This window comes from Cydia splendana, chromosome 6 (assembly GCF_910591565.1).
Source record: "Cydia splendana chromosome 6, ilCydSple1.2, whole genome shotgun sequence".
Lineage (NCBI taxonomy): Eukaryota > Metazoa > Arthropoda > Insecta > Lepidoptera > Tortricidae > Cydia > Cydia splendana.
The window spans coordinates 2,759,917-2,776,541 of record NC_085965.1 but is presented as its reverse complement, the minus strand read 5'-3'; the positions used below and the strand labels follow the sequence as shown (position 1 = coordinate 2,776,541).

The 16,625-nt window shown below is 39.5% G+C and overlaps 1 long non-coding RNA gene across 1 annotated transcript in view; it reads left to right on the top strand.

Annotated features, from left to right (window-relative positions):
* Positions 1–2,902: 2,902 nt before the first annotated feature.
* The window catches only part of LOC134791346 (uncharacterized), a 92,742-nt gene continuing 79,019 nt past the window's right edge, over positions 2,903–16,625 (top strand). Inside the window, exon 1 of the long non-coding RNA XR_010144290.1 lies at positions 2,903–3,038. This is a non-coding gene — a long non-coding RNA (uncharacterized LOC134791346). The remainder of the gene's footprint in view (positions 3,039–16,625) is intronic.

The window sequence follows — 16,625 nt, the reverse complement described above, 5'->3', positions numbered from 1 at the left end:
AAAACTCGGACGTTGGTGCGTTGTGTCCGCATGCGAGTCCGTTGCTCCGCGTCTCGCAACGAGACGCGGCGGCAGTGTAACAACCGCCTTAGACAAACTCCGAAACTGGCTAGTGGAGAATAGTTTTTACTAAGTAAATGAATATTTTGATTATTTGAATAGGTGACATACTTAATTATTTTTTAAAACTTATTATTCTTATTAACTACTTTTATATTAACTGACATTTCAATTTGCAAAAATGCGACTGTGTAGTGTGTGTATATAGCTATGTAGGAAATAGGTATAATGATTTGCATGGTAGTTTTTAAATTTCGGAATAATATTTTTTTCCACCATATTTTGCATGCCAGATGTTGGTAAATTGTGTGAACCTGTAAATGATCTTTTAATTACTTCTATTATGTACCTACCACTTTTTATGCAAAATAAAGACTGATTGATTGATTGATTGAGGTCACCACGTAATAAGCGCTCCTGTACAAATTTAATATAGGACGACCGCTTATTTCAGTCGCGCCCACAATTACGACCAACTCAACCTAGGCCCAAACTATGGGTGCATTCACCTCATTGGGATCTGTGTAAGATTGTCTCCAAATATTTATAATTTATTTATTAAAATTGATATATGAATACTGAAATCGATGTCCATCACTTTTGTTTCTCTGTACCATTGTTGAGCCCTCGGCATCAAGTTTTAAGCCCCGCCATGATAATTTAATTATTATTCGGTGATACCACTGAGCCTTCTAATGCTGGCAGTCAACAGTAATTAACTGTGTATAATCAAGGGAATTTGGAAGAAAAATAACTTTAACTTTTTGAAGACTTGTTTCTTAATCTTTATGGACGTGGCAGAACAATTTTTTTACATTGTAATAGGAATCTTAAGGGGTCCACTAATGAACAGTCCGCCGGACGGAATCGGCCTGTCAGTTAGAAAAAAAGTTGACAGTTCCGAACAACTGATAGGCAGATACCATCCGGCGGACTGTTAATCAGTGGGCCCCTTTATAGAATTTCATAATAATAATGGCCATTTTTGACACGTCTGCGAGCGATACTTGTACTACATTTTCTTTCCTTTAATTTAAAAAAAATTGACACCTAAACCCACGACGCCTCAAATGTCAGAGAGAGAGAGGAAAAATAGGTATCACATAGAGTCGGACCAACCTAACTTCTGCATACCTAAAGTTAAGACTCTTAAGATCTCGTAACGCTAGCGACCGGGTACTAGACCGACCTGTACGGTTACCATCAGTTTGTCACTGACATAAACGCCGTCGAGAACGTAATTTACTTTCTATACGTCCCGTTTGCACTAATATGCGAGTGCGAGCGAGATGTATAGAAAGTAAATTACGTTCTCGACGGCGTTTATGTCAGTGACAATGATGGTAACCGTACGGGACTCGCGTAGTAACCGGAATATACGACCATTAACAATCCACAAAACACGATAGTGAAACTCACAGCTAATACGAGCGCGCGCCAAGTCTCAGCCGCTAGATTCACTAAACACTTTGCCTGTAATTTTGCTCACTGTGATGGTCCAGTATAGTCCCGTTCAGCGCTACTTACATTTTTACACAAATGTCATAAAAACGCGATTTTAATTTAAAGATGACTCACATTAGACCGGGCCGGAGCTTCCGGGGCTTACTTTTCTATGACACGACAGGCGATCACGTGATGATTTCCATAGTAAACGATGCTCCGGAAGCTCCGGCCTGGACATGGCCCGGTCTAAAGGGGCCCACTGATTAACAGTACGCCGGACGGTATCGGCCTGTCAGGTAAAACAAAATTTTGACAGTTCCGAACAATTACCCTTTTTTGCAAATAAATAAATTGTTTGTTTGTTTGTTTGTCAACTGACAGGTCGATACCGTCTGGCGGACTGTTAAGTGTTAAGTGTTGTTAAGGACGGCGGACTGTTGTTGTGTTCAGTGGGCCCCTTAACGTGAGTCATCCTTAAATCTTTACACAAATCTCATATAGAACGCGATTTTAATTTACTTGGCTAATTCCGTCATACCGTTTTTTTCGACAACTAACAACATTGATTAATTTCGTCGACAAAGCAGCGATTGCTTTTAGTTTCAGCAATCAAAAGCAAATGGTTTTTTTTACTACGATTGAAAATCAAAGAAATATACGCTCGTGGACGGAATAGACCCTATGACGGAATTAGCCACACTGACCTTATTATTTATAAGTAGACGGTCTTATCGCTATAAAAAAATATTCTCGATCTCACAATCTTGAGTCGTGGAGATAAGAAATTATAATAAATGTGGTGCAAAATCTGGTATTGTTAAGGGTGGTATTCTACCTGTCCAATTTTTATGTCCAATGTCAGTGCGTCTCACTCTCTCATTAAAGCAAAATATGAGACGCAATGCACATTGGACAGTCGACGTCAAATATATGTTTACACTTTTGCACCTTACTCCTTTGTAATAAGGCGAAAAATGTAAACATATCTTTGACGTCGATTGGACAAAGAAATTGGATAGTGGAATACCACCCTAAGATGCTAAACGCTCTTGTGAATTACTTCCTAGGTTCGAGCTGAAATAGTTAAGGTCTAGATCCAATTTAGAGCTTAAGGAGGATACTGAATTAGAACATGTGAGATCAATATTTAAGACGAGATCTTGAGGTTTCCTGAACCACGGTGCTTTTGATTAAACAAGACTAGGGGTGGGAGCCCTCCGTTCCGGGAATATGGATATTTGAGGATTGTCTATACCGTATCTTACGTACACGAAGCTCTTGAGAGGGAAGTACTTAGGGCATACTGAAAATTCCTGGAACTGGCCACTTAGAAAAAATAAGTCTACTCATATATCAGAATCCAGAAATTTTCAGTATGGCCCACGTATAGCACGTACTGGTCCATACAAAAACAGAAAACGTTTTTCTACTTCTAAATATTTTCCTATCTCCGTGATTGTTTAGTATGTTATTGACACAATGAAAAACTAGGTTTATAGGTTATCCTTTTTTTTCAAAATTTACAAAAAAAAGTGAAACCTACAAACCTAGAATATATTATGCAGAAGCAATCGACATCAAAATCAAAGTGATTTGGCCAGATTTAGTTAGTGTAAACCGTTTTCTGCCAAAAAAGATTCATAGAAAAAGTGCTTTTATTTTTTCAAGATTGCAAAGCTATTCTTCCCTCTCAAGTTAAATACGCAGGTACCTAATTCAGATAGTTTCCGTTATAACAACAACAGAATCAGTTTGAATAGAGAAAACTTCAAAGATATTATCGATCAATTCTGAATCCATGGGTGTAGTGTAATCGTTAAGGATATTTCCTTTGCTGACGGTCAGTATCCCATATAAATTGAAAGGGCTTCGTAAAATGCGCCGGGAGAGAATCCCGGTCGAGTATTCCGATTGCTATTACGAGAGTACGAGAGTGCGTAGTTGTGCACTTATAGAGTCTTTGCGGAAAGAAGTTGTAGAATGCATGGGCCCCCTTACATTCTACGACTCTTCTCTTTCCGCACAGACTCTATCAGCGACGGATTATAAATATATGAGTAGGTATCTAGACGAAGCTCTAAATACATTTTTGACTTCAAAAAAACGGTCTACATGACTGACACTTATCTGAAGCGTTGATGTCGTAGATATCACTGACATGTATCCCTTATCCATACATATTTACATACAAAACATTGCAAATTAAATAAAAGCTGGTGTAAAAAATATTCTTCCAACGGCCTGGAACCTGTAAATCTCATGAATTTCCTAGCAGAACGGCAGAGGTTCTGAATAGTTTTCCAAAAACGGAATCGACACAATAATGCTTAGGTACCTAATATCGAACCCACTCACACGATTTCTCAGATTTTTGGCTGAGATATGTGACATCTACAGAGAACAATCGGATATACGAAATCATTAAATGTATGGAGAAGCTGCAACGGAGACGCTTCGCTCTTACTTCGCGCTCGTTCGGTTAAAAGGTACCTATGCCACAAAATTGAACATGTGGCAATCCGTTGACTCGTTCGTGTGTAAGCTTTTGGAATCAGAGATGGAATGAATGACGCGCGACTGCATCGAGGCTATTAATTGTGGGATTGCTGGCGCCTCGCGGGCATTTCACACTATCAACTTACTCTATAAAATATTTAGATCACAACGATTACACTCACGTGAATTGTGAGTCGCTATTGGCGACATGTTTCGGGCCCACCGGGGGTTCTTCTTCAGGCTCGAGTGTTCGCGATGGCTTCACACGCACTGCTGGCTGGTTGGATTGTTTACTTTCTTAATGAATGAATGAAAACATTTATTTTCAGGCAACTATTGGCCCATAGATAAATACCTTAAAACAAATCAATACAAATCAGCTTCGTGCAGCCAAGGAGCCAAGTCTTCAACTAACCAACTACCAACCATCTCTGTCATATATTTTCTTTGCTCCAAATCTAAAAAAATCCTAAATCTTGCCAAAAGAAAACCCGAAGCACATAAAAAATATAAAAAGTTGATTGCCCCAAATATATTTCCGGAGTCAACAATGACAATTTGATAAACTATTCACCGTTTGATGTTTAGTATTCCATCATCAAATCCACCAATCACGGCGCGCGAGGGCACCAAATACTTCATTAGGGAGGCCGATTTGCCTTCAACGATTTGATATGGGTTTCGTCTTGTTTTGATACGACCTTGACTTTGAGCACCGCTTAGGGCTTCCTTAGAGGGGGGGTCACGAAAAATATCACGATAGATCACGTTGGGGGAAGGGGGATCGAGAAGCGATCATTGATGCTCACGAAACGCAATCATGGGGTAGGCCCAAGCTAGCATGCATGCATATTGCATGCTAGCAAGCATGGCTAGGGACAAGATGACAAAATGTAGGCAGGTACAATCGCCTGCGCTCGCGGTGTTCCAGTTTATAAAAAATTGCCTTAATCCTTACATCGACAAACGCTACAAATGAAAATAAAAAAATTATAGGGACGACGCTTGCAAAGTGAAGTCACGTGATACGTGATCATTTGTATGTATTATTTTACTTTCAAGTGACGTTTTGTATCCACGATTGCCCTTTGCTAGGCCCCCAGGGGCTTATTTCACCACGGTGACAATTGACACCTGACACTGACAATTTTTGACCGAAGCGAAGCGAAGGTCTACGTTTTGACTCGGGCATTTTGCTTTCGTATGTCCGGATGTTCTCCTCTACAGGTCGCAATTCTTAACCGATTCTCGTGAAATTTTGTGACCGAATTTTATGACTAAATAAAAATTTTTTGTCAATCCGGTTTTTGGAAATTTTAAAAAATGGCGGAGTCGTGATACCTGGCGCCTAAACAAATAGTCGTATCGATATCATAAGACTTTTTTCTTTTTGAAACATGTTTACAGAGTTAATAGCAAAAAATGCAGAAAAAAATTATCGCTGGTTTAGGCGGTATTTAGATATTTAATTTTAACTAATTTTAATTTGAGAAGGAGTAGCTAAATTTCGTCAACCCATCTAAGAACTATTTGGCTCAGTTTGTAAACGTTCGCTTTTTCTGTTTGCACAGAGGGTCTGGGTTCGATCCCCAGTAATTGTATGCTGGGATATTATAACTTTTTGTATTTTTTTATTTACACATAAATTTCGTATTGTTTTTCTTTAATTTACTATACACCGTGTTTTTATTGAATTCCGTTAACTTCGGGGTATAGTTAAGTACGTTTATAAGAACTAAATGGCATAGTTAATTTTCAAAAAAAAATTTTTTTTTTGTTTTCTTTTTTGGTTTTTTTTTTGTTTAAAAAGTAATTAAATGTAGCATATAGCGTTGTTGTAACACGGGCATTACATTTAACTCAACCAAACAATTGAAATCTGTGACATATCAATGTCATTTCGTACATCAATCGACCGAGATTGTACTTAAGTTTAGTAGCAAATGTATGAACTCATTCTAAACACTAATCAATATGTAAGCCGGCCCTAAGGCAAGTGTACACGCTTGTAGAGGCCTTATAGTAAAAAACTAAATTATGGATTATCTCCGAAATGGACTTAATTAGAACATCGGTGTCTTTGAGAAAGTTACTTGATTTAAGCTCAGGAATGCACCCTTGAAATTAACGGAAATCAAAAAAAACACGGTGTATTTAAAGCTCTTAGCACCATGTTATTTCAAGCTCTGCTCGCGAGGTCTACAGCTCACAGAGCCACTAGTTAGGGTTCCGTACCCAAAGGGTAAGACGGGACCCTATTACTAAGACTCTGCTGTTCGTCCGTCCGTCTGTCACCAGGCTGTATCTCACGAACCGTGATAGCTAAACAGTTGAAATTTTCACAGATGATGTATTTCTGTTGCCGCTATAACAACAAATACTAAAAAATACGGAACCCTCGGTGGGCGAGTCCGACTCGCACTTGTCCGGTTTTTTGTCCATTTATGGATCGATAATAAGTAACAACGGTACCTATCGTCAATATTTACTTGTAGGATCAGCAATGTACGGCGAATTGTCACTGTCAGTGGCCTATTTTATAAAGCTACAAGTTACAATTTACACGCGGAAGTCTCGTTCTAACATATACGGTTAGAAAGAGACTTCCGCTTGTAGCTTTATAAAATAGGCCACTGGTGACAATTGCCACCGTGATGAAAGGGGCGTGGAGTCGTCCCATAACACTTTGATGACACGACTCAACGTCGTATCAAAATAATTTGAAAAACCATATCAAATTGTCAAAACGGAATCGGCCTGCAGCCGACCCTTAAGGGACAGTGCAAATTTCATTTTATACAATGAAGATATATTTCAGGACTCCCAGGTAATCAGCCTTTTTATTGAAAGATTTTGCGAGATTTTCCCGGCGAAGGTTTAAATTGAACGTGGATATTTTAGGCTGCTTTATATTAAGGATATTGTCCTTTTCAATCAAGGTTTTTAAGTACCTACTTACATTTAAGGTAAGTCTAAATTCAGTCGTTCTTGTAAAACGGATATTAAACCTATAAACCAGTACTTACCTTGTTTTTTTTTTATTAGACATAGGAAGGTGGAATTTTTTAGTATTTGAGATTTTTTATTATTGTATATAATACTAGCTGTGCCCGCGGCTCCGCCCGCGTGGAATTCGGTCTGTGTCAGTAAGCGGCTAATTTCTAATCCTAATTTCTCTCCCTCTCCCCTGGAGGCGGAACTTGAAGTAGGTAAAGTTGACAGATGGATATGCTAGAGGACTGTAGTCCAGATAAAATATTTTACAATTAGGTACCACTAAATGAAACTACACTCCAAAGTCAATAGTTTTTTCGCCCTTATTCAAATTTTACACGTGATTTAAACGACAGAGTAGGTAGTAGGTGTATATCGGACGATACAGTAAGCCGTAAGGTATACGCGCGCGAGCGAAAGCGAAGCGGCCTGCCTGTGGCTAGACCGCCACTCACCGTGGTCTTCTTCAGACTCCTGAGGAAGACACGTGCCCCTTGTAACCTCAATGCGTTGCGAGACTTTCGGGAATGATTCGATTGTTTTCGGGAATGCATGGTAATGCGTATAAAATGCGAGTCCCAAATCACTTCTAGACCATGGTGCCCCCTCTCCCTAGGGTCATCAAGATTACATTGAATTTTTTTGGTAAATTGAGTGACGTTCATTGCCGCATTACAGCTGAGAATGGAAATTAATCACATCATTTTATCACGACAATTGACAGTGCCGCAGCAGTAACGTTGCAACAGAGTACCTAATGCTGCTGCAGTCGCCACCCGAATGTCACCTTTATCACATCTTAGAATGTCATTGAAAACGCGAGCGAACCGAGCGCGAAAATTTTTCGATATAAAAACGCAATTTTATAGACAGTTGTACATTTTTACTTTTAGTATGGAAATCAGTCTCATCATTTTATCACGAAAATTGACAGTTCTGCAGCAGTAACGTTGCAACAGAGTAATGCTGCTGCAGTCGTCATATATTAGAAAGTGATTAAGAGCGCTATTACATTTCGGCGTTGAGCGAGTTTAGGTATTTTACGCGCTGCGGCAGGCCGTGCGAGCTCAGTACGCCGATCCCTTCTACCACACTCGCACTACAATGATGGATTAAACATTCTTGATCCTTCGCGAAGCATATTGAAATCAACCATAACAACACTAACTGTACTTAACTTTTAAAGTTCTAAAACTGTTATTTGGTACGAAAATACTAAATGCAGTGCAAATGTACATAGGGGCTGTTCATAAATTACGTCATCTATTTTTGACGATTTTTGACCCCCCCCCACCCCTCAAATCATCCAAAAATCAAGCTTCGGATGAATCTGTTTCCTCCTACGTCATGTTACCATCATCCGATGTCCAGACCCCCCCACTCCTCCCATTTGAAACGACGTAATTTATGAATAGCCCCATACTTGTACTTATGAAGGTATATTACTCGAAAGAAATTATAGGTACCTACTCGCTTATTTACATGTTTCGTCATTGCATTTGGAACCTATAGGTTGTAAAGTTTGTATCAACGAGGGTTTAAAAACGAACTGGTACTGAGGATCTGATGATGATTAAGGTGGTCACGGATACCAATCAACCATGTAGTAACATGATTAGGCTCGTTTGATTCGTCTCAACAAGATCTTTGACACTGAAGATACACAGGGTCTGATGATGGAGCTTGAAGGTGGCCACGGGTACCAGTCTATCATGTAACTAAACAACTTCGTGTTTGGGCTCGTTTGATTCGTCTCAACAAGATCTTTGACACAAGACAGTACTCAGGGTCTGATGATGGAGCTGGAAGGTACCATTACCAATCAACCCTGCAACTAAACCACATCGTGTTTAGGATCGTTTGATTCGTCTCAACAAGATCTTTGACACTAGGTGATACTCAGAGTCTGATGATGGAGCTGGAAGGTGGTCACCGGTACCAATCAACCATGCAACTAAACCATTTCGTGTTTAGGCTCGTTTTATTCGTTTCAACAAGATCTTTGACACAAGATAGTACTCAGGGTCTGATGTTGGAGCCGGAAGGTGGTCACTGGTACCAATCAACCATGCAACTAAACCATTTCGTGTTTAGGCACGTTTTATTCATCTCAACAAGATCTTTGACACAAGGTAGTACTCAGGGTCTGATGATGGAGCGCGAAGGTGGCGACGGGTACCTGTCTGTCATCATCTGCTCCATCATCAGACCCTGAGTAGTATCTTGTGTCAAACATCTTATTGCGACGAATCAAACGAGCCCAAACACGAAGTGGTTCAGTTACATGGTACACTGGTACCCGTGGCCACAGTCCAGCTCCATCATCAGACCCTGAGTACTAACTTGTGTCAAAGATCTTGTTGCGACGAATCGAACGAAGCCAAACACGAAGTGGTTTAGTTGCATGGTTGATTGGTACCGGTGACCACCTTCCGGATCCATCATCAGACCCTCAGTACTACCTTGTGTCAAAGATCTTGTTGCGACAAATCAAACGAGCCCAAACACGAAGTGGTTCAGTTACATGGTAGACTGGTACCCGTGGCCACAGTCCAGCTCCATCATCAGACCCTGAGTACTAACTTGTGTCAAAGATCTTGTTGCGACGAATCGAACGAAGCCAAACACGAAGTAGTTTAGTTGCATGGTTGATTGGTACCGGTCACCACCTTCCGGATCCATCATCAGACCCTCAGTACTACCTTGTGTCAAAGATCTTGTTGCGACAAATCAAACGAGCCCAAACACGAAGTGGTTCAGTTACACGGTAGACTGGTACCCGTGGCCACCTTCCAGCTCCATCATCAGATCCTGAGTACTATCTTGTGTCCAAGGTCTTGTTGAGACGAATCAAACGAGCCTAAACACGAAGTAGTTTAGTTGCATGGTTGATTGGTACCGGTGACCACCTTCCGGCTCCAACATCAGACCCTGAGTACTATCTTGTGTCAAAGATCTTATAGAAACGAATAAAACGAGCCTAAACACGAAGTGGTTTAGTGGCATGGTTGATTGGTACCGGTGAGTCCGGTGACCACCTGCCGGCTCCATCATCAGACCCTGAGTACTATCTTGTGTCAAAGATCTTGTTGAGACGAATCAAACGAGCCTAAACACGAAGTGGTTTAGTTGCATGGTTGATTGGTACCGGTGACCACCTTCCGGCTCCATCATCAGACCCTGAGTATTATCTTGTGCCAAAGATCTTGTTGAGACGAATCAAACGAGCCCAAACACGAAGTGGTTTAGTTGCATGGTTGATTGGTACCGGTGACCACCTTCCGGCTCCATCATCAGACCCTGAGTACTATCTTAAGTCAAAGATCTTGTTGAGACGAATAAAACGAGCCTAAACACGAAGTGGTTTAGTTGCATTGTTGATTGGTACTGGTGACCACCTTCCGGCTCCATCATCAGACCCTGAGTACTATCTTAAGTCAAAGATCTTGTTGAGCCGAATCAAACGAGCCCAAACACGAAGTAGTTTAGTTGCATGGTTGATTGGTACCGGTGACCACCTTCCGGCTCCATCATCAGACCCTGAGTACTATCTTGTGTCAAAGATCTTGTTGAGATGAATAAAACGAGCCTAAACACGAAGTGGTTTAGTTGCATGGTTGATTGGTACCGGTGACCACCTTCCGGCTCCATCATCAGACCCTGAGTACTATCTTGAGTCAAATAAATACATATAGAATGTCAGGTCGTTTCAAATATTTTTAATCCTGTCCGGTAGTTTATTAAACTGTACCATTATAAATTATAATACTATAAAAACGGTGCTAGGATCAAAGTCTCTCGTTGCGGTTTACACGCACACAGTATAGCGTTTTACACGGCGCCCGCCGCACACAATGATAAAAAACCTCGTCGTCGCCGTTGAAAATGTGCGGAGCCGACCGACACACGTCCTGCCTCTACAAGCTCTGCCGCGGCACTGAGCTGGCGCAGCGCGCGTCATCGGTAATATAGAGTAGTTTTCAAAAAATTGCCAAAAAATTATAGTAGAATTTCATAAACACTAATGTATACCAACAGTATAAGCAAACGTTGCAGATTGCTTGAGTATGAAAATGACTTCGATATTAAGTAGATTTTCGTAGGAATTGACACTTGTTTCGGAGAGAAAATCGAGTTCGTTTTACTTTGATTTTCTCTTTCTCAAAGGTATGTAGGAAAAATATAGTTTGATATGCCTAAAGTACAGGGTATTAGTAATACAAAATAGCCAGGTTTAGCAGAGTAAAATTCTCAACATTTCCAAATAAGAGCTCGCCATTCAGTGCTTCACGGGGTTTTTCGGAAACGACCATCAGAAAAAAAATCATTACTAATTTAATAAGTCCTTTTTCTAATATTTACAACGATATTTATAAAGATAAGAAGACGCTTTTACTGGAACAAGTACTCATTGTTTCTAATAATGAGCGCAAAGTCCTGAATTTCGTCGACTAGTATCATCAATTTTGCATTATTTCGACTTTTCTTGTAAGAGCGCTCTTAAAAACGCGAGCGAAGCGAGCGCGAAAATTTTTCGATATAAAAACGCAATTTGATAGACAGTTGTACATTTTTACTTTTAGTATGGAAATCAGTCACATAATTTTATCACGAAAATTGACAGTGCTGCAGCAGTAACGTTGCAACAGAGTAATGCTGCTGCAGTCGTCATATATTAGAAAGTGATTAAAAACGCGAGCGAAGCGAGCGCGAAAATTTTTCGATATAAAAACGCAATTTGATAGACAGTTGTACATTTTTACTTTTAGTATGGAAATCAGTCACATCATTTTATCACGAAAATTGACAGTGCTACAGCAATAACGTTGCAACAGAGTAATGCTGCTGCAGTCGCCATATCTTAGAAAGTTATTGAAAACGCGAGCGAAGCGAGCGCGAATATTTTTCGATATATATATTAATTTATTAAATCAACATAATTATTCAATTATTTTTGTTGATATCCGTGTCTTCTAAACTTAGAGTTAATTTGGCAAAATCTTTCCTCGGTGGCTTATTCATGTCACAACGTATTAAATTCAGCTCCATCTGTTAGTTTACCAGGGTACTCAATAGTGGTAGCACATATTTGAAAAAAGTTTGCCCCTCCTTCCTAAGTAGCGCCATAAGATTCAGGGGCAAACTTAAGTCGATCGAGTTTTGTGGCTACCCCCCTTTTAGGGGTTGAATTTTTATAGCCTATAACCTGGCCGGGGATTTTCTCGACAGATTAGTAAAGTTTTCATCAAAATCCGTTGAGCCGTTTTCACGTGATGCGCGTTCAAATAAACAGACAAACAGATAAACAGATAAACAGACAAACAGACAAAAATTCTAAAAACTTTTGGAACGTGTTCTGTTATCGATTCTAAGTATCCCCAGCCAACTTTTTTTCAAATATCTTCCATGAACAGACTTTCGACCGTCTTCAGCTTTATTATATGTATAGATAGATATATGTATAGATAGATGTTAGTCTGCAAGGTATGTAGGTATCTAGTTGCCTGAAAATAAATGATTTGATAGTTTGATAATGATGATAAATTGATAATGCAACCTACCCACCCTTAAACCAATGCTTAACCGAGGCAAATAAAATGTAGGTAGTCTGCCTGAGCTTCCAATTGCGAATGCAAAGAGCCCTCTGTTTACTATCGAAGACAACTTAATTGAAGGATGCTATTGTAGGCTGTTTAAACTTCGTATTTATTGAGCTAGCGGATGCAGCGACTCGTATTTTGCCTCAAATATGCATACAAACGTAACAGACATTGGAAAGTTGATTTACATGTTTAGCGTAAGACAAGAACATTTATTTACATAAAATATATATACAGTTAATACAGTGGTTTTACTAAACTAAATTTATAACTAGCTTAGATGTGCAGGTGCGCGTAATGCGAAGCTGGGCGACGAGTAGGTACCTAGGTACATTGCCAAGAAAGCTCAGAGAGCCTACCGCGAACCACGTTCGACGTGTTGCCTCCCTGTCACACTTACGTACGAATTTACAAGTGCGACAGGGAGGCAACACGTCGAACGTGATTCGGGGTAGGGTAGGCCCTCTGAACCTGCCGGAGAAAGAGAGAGGCCAGGGACGCCCGCCGACTACATGGTGGACCAGCACGACCTAATTACTTAAGAAAAACGATTTACCCGACCCGACAACCCTCGATAGATTCTCGTGGCGCAAAATAACTAGTGGCTTTGTGAGCTGTACACTTCGCGTTAAGTTTATAAAATGTAAAAGTAAAAAATACTTCGTTCATTGAGGCGTTATCACAGTAAACTCACAATAGTCTTAAGCGCCATAGCCCGTATTGGCGCTTAAGTCCTTTATACCAACTTCCGCGTTTTAAAGAAAATTCAAAAACTGGATCGACAAAAAAAAAATATTTAATCATAGAGTCTGGTCACAAAATTTCATGACAATCGGTTAAGAATTGAGATCTGTAGAGGAGAACATCCGGACATACAAAAGCAAATTGCTCGAGTCAAAACGTAGACCTTCGCTAACGCTTCGGTCAATTAGGAGAGCCGACCCCACTTAAAGTGGGATGGAGCAAGGAAGAAGAAGAAGATGAGCAGGTGGGCATGCGCTAAAATGTTTGGGACGAGCACGCACACGTCACGCAAGCGGTGTGTCGTCTCTCATCAGGATCTGTATATTACAACGCGCACGTGCACGTCTACGCACACGCATCCGATGTGCCTGTGCACCGTGTGTAAGGCCTGTTTGCCCGATTCGAACTTTAAGATACGTCAATAAATAGATCTAGAAACGATATGGATTAGATGTGTCAGTATCAAAAATGACGTTTTTGTTTGAATAAACATCACATTTGACACTGACCTATCTAATCCATATCGTTTCTAGATCTATTAATTGACGTATCTTAAAGTTCGAATCGGGCCGTGTGCCTTAAACGTTTATCATCATTAGAATGAAGCGGTCGGGATGCTCAGAATATTTTGCTCAACTTTCGCATCGTATTCAATACTTTATTCTTATTTTAAACGCTTTGAATGCTTTCTACATTCATTTTATCTTCCATTTAAATACTTTAGCAGGATTGTAAATTATAAATACTTTATTTTAATATGAATTTAATTCCTACTTAATTAATTTTATTTGTCGTGGCATCATCGTGGCAAAAACTACAGAATACCAGCGCTACAATAATTCTTTCTTTATACAGGTACAAAAAGAAAATGGCTCAGTATAATCCCAAAACCTCCCTGGCAACGGGAATGCACTTATTATTTGGCCACCGTGTATACACTTAGTTATACATATGTAGTTATTTTTTCTGCCTTAGATTTGTTGTAGGTACTTGTCGTGTATAGCTAGTTTTTAATCATACATGTTTAGTTTTAATCGATTCTTCTATGTTAATTTACTTTTGTGTGTATCTATTTTATTGTAATAATTTGTGTGTCTATTTTTACCATGTAACTTGTGTCTTATTTTTTACCATTTTATTATGTTACTAGCTGTGCCCGCGGCTCCGCCCGCGTGGAATTCGGTCTGTGTCAGTAAGCGGCTAATTTCTAATCCTAATTTCTCTCCCTCTCCCCTGGAGGCGGAACTTGAAGTAAAGTTGACAGATGGATATGCTAGAGGACTGTATCCACTGTGTCCAGATAAAATATTTTACAATTACCTTATTAAGCCCCAAGAGCGCGACACATTTTCGATTTAAGAAAACGCAATTGGATAGACAGTTGTACATGTTTACTTTTAGTATGGAAATTAGTCACATCATTATATCACGAAAATTGAATGTCACCGTTATCATATGTCAGAAAGTTATTGAAAACGCGAGCGAAGCGAGCGCGAAAATTTTTCGATATAAAAAACGCATTTTGATAGACAGTTGTACATTTTTACTTTTAGTATGGAAATCAGTCACATCATTTTATCACGAAAATTGACAGTGCCGCAGCAGTAACGTTGCAACAGAGTACCTAATGCTGTTGCAGTCGCCACCCGGATGTCACCTTTATCATATCTTAGAAAGTTATTGAAAACGCGAGCGAAGCGAGCGCGAAAATTTTTCGATATAAAAAAACGCAATTTGATAGACAGTTGTACATTTTTACTTTTAGTACGGAAATCAGTCACATCATTTTATCACGAAAATTGACAGTGCCGCAACAGTAACGTTGCAACAGAGTACCTAATGCTGCTGCAGTCGCTACCCGAATGTCACCTTTATCATATGTTAGGAAGTCATTGAAAACATGAGCGAAGCGAGCGCGAAAATTTTTTGATGTAAAAAACTTATTTTGATAGACAGTTGTACATTTTTACTTTTAGTATGGAAATCAGTCACATCATTTTATCACGAAAATTGACAGTGCCGCAGCAATAACGTTGCAACAGAGTACCTAATGCTGCTGCAGTCACTACCCGAATGTCACCTTTATCATATCTTAGAAAGTTATTGAAAACGCGAGCGAAGCGAGCGCGACAATTTTTCGATATAAAAAAAACGCAATTCGATAGACAGTTGTACATCTTTACTTTTAGTATGGAAATCAGTCACATCATTATATCACGAAAATTGAATGTCACCTTTATGATATGTTAGAAAGTTATTGAAAACGCGAGCGAAGCGAGCGCGAAAATTTTTCGATATATAAAACGCATTTTGATAGACAGTTGTACATTTTTACTTTTAGTATGGAAATCAGTCAACATCATTTTATCACGAAAATTGACAGTGCCGCACCACTAACGTTGCAACAGATTACCTAAAGGTGCTGCAGTCGCCACCCGAATGTCACCTTTATCATATGTTAGGAAGTCATTGAAAACGCGAGCGAAGCGAGCGCGAAAATGTTTTGATATAAAAAACGCATTTTGATAGACAGTTGTACATTTTTACTTTGAGTATGGAAATCAGTCACATCATTTTATCACGACAGAGGTCAATGTTTTTTTTTTAAAGTACCCAACTTCGTGGCCATTATTAAGTGCTTAAGGAGGCGATACGTATGAATATGGATTTGATATGGATGCGATATAATTACGATTAGGTATAATTCATGACGGAGAAAATAAATAATTTTATGCAATTATACGCGTGTTTATATGTGTGTTTATTTTACCACTACGTAACTATGTAAACTCATTTTTAGTTTTCTTGGTTACTTAATGTTTACTCAGCTCCCCAAAAGATGGCACTGTGCAATGAGGGGCAATTAATTTACTGTCGTTTAATTTTGTTGTATTATTAAATCAACACAATTATTCAATTAAATTTGTTGATATCCGTACGATTGATTGAAATTTTAGAAAAGGGGTCTTCTAAACTTAGAGTTAATTTGGCAAAATCCTTCCTCGGTGGCTTATTTATGTCACATCGTATTAAATTCAGCGCCATCTGTTAGTTTACCAGGGTACTCAATAGTGTTAGCACATATTTAAAAAAGTTTGCCCCTCCTTCCTAAGTAGCGCCATACGATTTAGGGGCAAACTTAAGTCAATCGAGTGTTGTGGCTACCCCCCCCTTTTAGGGGTTGAATTTTTATAGCCTATAACCTGGCCGGGGATTTTCTCGACAGATTAGTAAAGTTTTCATCAAAATCCGTTCAGCCGTTTTCACGTGATGCGCGTTCAAATA